Below are 5,604 nucleotides of genomic sequence, written 5' to 3'. Positions count from 1 at the left end.
GGCTAGATACTATAGAGACAAGGACAAAGACAGTATTACTTTCTGGAAAATATTTACAAGCAGGCAAATATCTTTACATCATCAGTATTATTATTGAATGGTTACTTAAAATACTAGTCATCATTTTTTTTCTAATTTCATGTAGACTTTCATTATTAATTTGATGTAGAGGATAACGGTGTTTAAAGTATTTTTCCAGGTTATGTAAAACATGACATCCTGTGTTTTCATTTTGAGCACATGTTTATAAAATCGGAAACTTTGCCTTAATGGTGTATGCCTGAAAACTTGAATTTTCAAAGAAATTATTGCTACTGGACGTTTTCTTCAACCAAAATTGTATGGACCTAAATTGTGTAAGAACAACTGCTTTCTCTGGTCTGTGTGCCAGTCTTTATTTGCATTTGTGAAGGAGAAAACTAGATCATACTTTGCCGTATTTGGCTCTCAGCTGTAGAGCTCTGATCAGCAAACCTTTTAATCATGCCAGATTATGTGATTGTTTCGTGACACAGATGTACAGTCACTAGGGATTAGGGTTTGTTGTTTTAAAATTGTCATTTCGGCTGTCTGTATGCAGATACAGGATTGCCTTCAAAAATCTAAATATGGATCTTTCTAAAAATGCTGACAAATACATTAGAAAAGGAAGGGTTTTTTCTACACAACTCCCTAGAACCCACCCCCGAATTTTTAAATGAAACCCTAAAACTAAAACATTTATAAAGTATACCTTAACTGGATTTATTTACTCTTCTCTGGAAAATTATAAACTCTAAGTACTGACACATTTTAAGTATACAGACAATCGAAATAACAATCACTCATGTTAATAGTATACATAGTTAAACTATTAGAAAAAAATGACTACATTATAAGCTCGCAACTTGATATGTTTATGGATAATCTCAGAAATTTAAGAAAACATATAATATTGTGTCTGAAAATACATTAGGCTCTTGATAAATGGCCCTTTACCACATCAGGGTCTTTGTCATTAACAGCCAAATGTAATATTGGCTGAATCTATTTATGTTTTTGTTTTCAGTTGATATTTATTTAGTATTTTCTGTTTGGCAGCAGGACTTTTCAACTGCTCTCTCACTTTGACACTTGATTGTGGGTTTTCTTTTTTTTTTTTAGAGGGATGTATAGGATTTGTTGAATTGGGGTATAAAGAAGCCATTCATATCAACAAAGTAAACTAAGGACAGACATTAAGATCATATAGGTATCCAATGGCAGTAGAGAAGGACTTGAACCTGTAATTCCTGAATCCTGTGGTCTTTCTACTGTACATCCTTTGTTATTTTGAGCCCAGAAGTAGGGGTGAGCATTTATTGAGTTAAATTAACTCAGCCTCCTCATTATGAAACTAAATGATTTTTATTGCACATAGACCTCTGTTTTTGATATTGAACAAGGAACAATTCTTGACCTCAATGATTGGTAGAGACATTAAATGCCTCAGGCATATGGACATGGATGTAATTGATGACCTAACCAGACCCCCTTTTACTGGTGCTGTGAGCCCATCCTGCTGCTTCTGTGTGCTGTCTGCTGGAACACAGGATAATTCCCCCTTATACCATCCAGCCCTCATGGCCCTAGACCACTAAATGACTAATAAGAAACAAAAAAGCCAAGGTTTTTGGCCTCGAGATAGGCCAGACGCTGAGGTGCAATGTATTCTACGTAGCTTCTCGTGGGGTGAGGCTGAGGCTGGAATTTTAGGTACAGTTACACCTTTTCTCGGTTTTTTACCCTTCCTGTTTTGCTTCCTCTTTTCTTTGCTCTTTTCTTCATAATTTCTTGCACTTGAATCATTATTTAAGGATCCGTTTCTTAAGAATGCAACCTGAGAAAATGTTTGCCTATAAAGTTTTGCTACCCAAGTTGTATAACTTATTTATCTCTTCCTACCCTGTTGGCTGTTATTATTTGCTACTCTCAACATGCCTTTTCCACTCGCCTTATGTAACACATTATGGGTTCTTCCGTTTTGCTGCTTCTAACCTGGTACAGACAGACAAAGCAGACTTGATAGATTTTTGCGTAAAGTTAGAATGTGAGTAGCTATGAATGAGGACTTGGCTTTTCCATAGATAACTTCCTCTTCTCGGCTAGAGTTTTCTTTTTCAGTTTTTCTGAGAAGTGACTTCCAAATGAATGCTACATGAAGCAGCTAAAGAACATGAGGTGATATAATAAAGTACCAAATTATGCAGTACGAAAAGAGAAGAAAGCAAACACCCTAGTAAGATGCTAATTGTTACGCACACTGATTGAGTGACACTGATTGGAGAGCAAACACATCAAGCCCTATTCACCCCGATGCCCTCCCCTCCTCCAGTCCCCCGTCATCATGCCACGAATGTGAATCAACACAATTTTCAGCAGGAGACCACAGAATTAAATCAACTTGGCCAGAATTTTTAGGATCTCAGGGTTTGTGGGCACCTGGCTACTTATTGTGTTGAGAAATCTATGTCTTCTGGGAGTAAGCTTAACTATGAAGGGTTTGATCATGTAGCACACACTTGGCAATGTCAACACAGATGTCTTTTCACACTGTGTTGCTGTCACAAAAAGGATTGTACAACTAACCTTGGCTTTCCACTCTGCCAGCTCTCTGAGGTCTGCTACAAAGCATATAGTTCAATACATTAGGAGAAAATATGAAAATGCGTGCCCCCCTAGGTACTGCCATGCCCAAGTAAATAAAACGTACTGCATGTAATTTCCTTATCCAGAAAGCTCAACAAGCTCCAAGGGATCTGTTTGCAGAGAACAGCCATATTCTACTTTGGAGTCCAAATTATTCAGCTTTACTTTTCATTCTTTTAAATTTTCCTATTTCCATTATGGTAATTCATGGGTTTAGGATCCACTCTGTGAAATGTGTGGCCTAAAATCATGTTATCTTTATATCTGAAATTCTTCCTTTTTCCATATAGGGTATAAATTAGTGGTACAAACAAGGCTTTGGGAGGGAATCTTTAAACTAGTTAAGTGAACAGGCTGCTCTAGTGCCCTTAAGCACTTCAAAAGCATGTATTTATCCACAGATGGCTAGTATGCTAATTACCATTTGTTATTATTTAGGTCATTAAACCCACTTCCCTAGAGAACTGCGTTAGACAGCTCCTTGTTTTGTAGCCCACGCTGACCTACTGTATATTCTGAGGAGAAAACAGCTTAAACAATAAGCTTCCTTTATTATTTAAATCTAATTTACTTCTGAAAACGTGTCAGATATTTCGTTATTTAAAATAGTGTAAAATAACAAAAAAATCTGTTCTCCATTCATACAAAAACACCAAGCAACTTTTTACTGATGTGATTAAAACATTTTAAACATGTATTTAACAAGTCACCAAGGATTTTTACACGACACAGAGCATCTAAAACACCAGTTACCTAGTTATTTAAGACTAATGAACTCATCGATGGGTTTGTTTTTGCACAGTTTGCAAAAATACTATTCACTATTAGATATGGATTATACTTTGACACTAAAAGAAATATGTTCTATAATGCAAATAAACAATGCAGGAATCACTTACGTAAGATACTCAACTGCCTTTATGATGCAGCAGTCTCATTGCCTGAGAGCCACGAGGAAATGGAGAAGCTGTTGACAGAGGCCAAGGTTCAGGGCCTCACAGACAAGTGCCAGGCAGGCCTATGAAACAAAACGAGCCTCGCTGCAAAGGTTCTGATATCACCGCTTCCAAAGAAGAAGGAAAACTTACAGCAACTTCAAATAAGCTAGTTGTATAATTTCTGTATAACAGAAGTAGCAACGACTATTCACATACCAGCATATCTGACAACACTTTGTTGAAAACCTCAATTGTTTTGACAACCTGTCCCTGAGCTTTGGTGGAAGGTCCTATTAATAAAAGATGTCACTGAGGACAAACTTTGCTCTTAATCCTTTTAGGATCAAGGCTACAAGATGCTGGTTTTGTTATATGTTCATCCTCTACACCACTGTGAAGAAACAGACCAAAGTAGAATTCCCTTAAGCCTGGACTTATGAAGAGAGACTGAATACTTTGCCCATTGAAGTCTAGGATAGCCAGGAATTTAATTATGCACTCCTAGAGTCCACAGGTGGGGCAGCCAAAGACTCCACCATCTGGAGGAGGATGAGAACGGGGGTAGCTTGTATTTACATCACGCACCTGGCTGCCGGGCTAGACACCACCACTGAACTGGCAGCAGAACTGAGCTGTACTCCCTACTGCCCAGCCACCCTGCTGTGCTCCTGGCAGGCTCCTGGGCACCTTTCCTTTCCACTGAGTCTAGAAGTCATCTTTTAAAATGAGCCATATTACTAGTTTCCTTGTTTGCTTGATAAAACTTTTCTTTTAGTTCTGTCTTTACCCAAGGTGAATGCATCTCCCCATTGATGTATAAGTCCATCTGAGTTCTCTTTTTTCAAGTGAGAATACTTGGAGCCCGGGTATTCCAGTTTTCAGAGGAAAAAGTGTGAATGGATGTAAGCTGTACATAAGACCTTTTCTGTGCAGTATTTTGTTGATGGTGTTTACTACCTTTTGGAACTATCTGTTCGTTCTTAACTAAGGAGCTATTAAAAAATCCAAAATAGTTTCACAGCTTTCAAGCCCCAACAAACTAGCTTTTGGAACCTATGCTTCTACGACTATGCAATATCTTATTGTTTTGGCAAAAGTTCTTCCACTGTGTGGTTTTGAATTTGGGCTTCTTGATAAATAGCTGCATCTCATATCAGTGATGTGTAAGCAGAAGAGCCCTGTACTCCTAAAACTCTGTTCCTAGTGTTGCTTTTGAGGCATAGCATTGTTTAAGGTGAAAGCCATTTGTGGCCTTGATTAATACTCGGTCTGATTTTTGCAGAGACTCCCACATGTCCAGTTGGGAGTTTGGCTTTTATGATGGCATTAGGGTTCCCAAGATGTAAGGTTTGAGTGACTGTTCAGCTCTGCTAATGGTTCCTTTCGTGACTCTTGCATTTTCTGATTGCTTTCCCATTCCAGGAACAAAATCCATTCCAGGAATTAAATCTGAGTTTGAGACTCTCAAACTGCTGTATCACAGGACTTGTATTCTTATTTTTCAGCCTTTGTCTCCATTAAGCTGTACTTACCAAAAGCCAGTTGCTTACAGATGAAATTTGTCCCCAGGCATGGCCTTCCACACCTCCAAGGAGTACGGTTCACAATAATACTGGGGAATCTTGCCTATCTTATATCAGCCTTTGGTAATTCAGTAAATTCAGCCTCTGGGTCCTTGAAATAGAGTTTACAGATTAGATTACTGTAGTACATCTTCTCTTCATACTACATGAAGTATTGCTTATTTCCCTGAAGATAAATCTTGCTTGTTTTATTTGTCATAACTAACAAGTAATTACTGAATGCCCACTGTTGGTATTTAGTGTGACAAGTGCTGCAAACACTATCAAGTAGAAGATTATAGAGCAAAGAATACAGAATGAAACTGATTCTTTAAACCCTGAGACATTAACTACATTTTACATATTAATAGAATGGCCAGGCTGGAAAAAGGTTTCTTGGTGGCCAGACACAAACATTTGCAATGTTGGGAAGAGGA

At 38.0% G+C, this 5,604-nt stretch overlaps 1 pseudogene; it reads left to right on the top strand.

The window, feature by feature from the left end:
• The first annotated feature begins 3,526 nt into the window (after positions 1-3,526).
• LOC116755020 lies at positions 3,527-4,219 on the top strand (annotated as a pseudogene).
• The last annotated feature ends 1,385 nt before the right edge of the window (positions 4,220-5,604 follow it).

Source organism: Phocoena sinus, chromosome 6, assembly GCF_008692025.1.
Source record: "Phocoena sinus isolate mPhoSin1 chromosome 6, mPhoSin1.pri, whole genome shotgun sequence".
Lineage (NCBI taxonomy): Eukaryota > Metazoa > Chordata > Mammalia > Artiodactyla > Phocoenidae > Phocoena > Phocoena sinus.
Note: the sequence above shows the minus strand (reverse complement) of the source record. Positions and strands in the feature narration are given on the sequence as shown.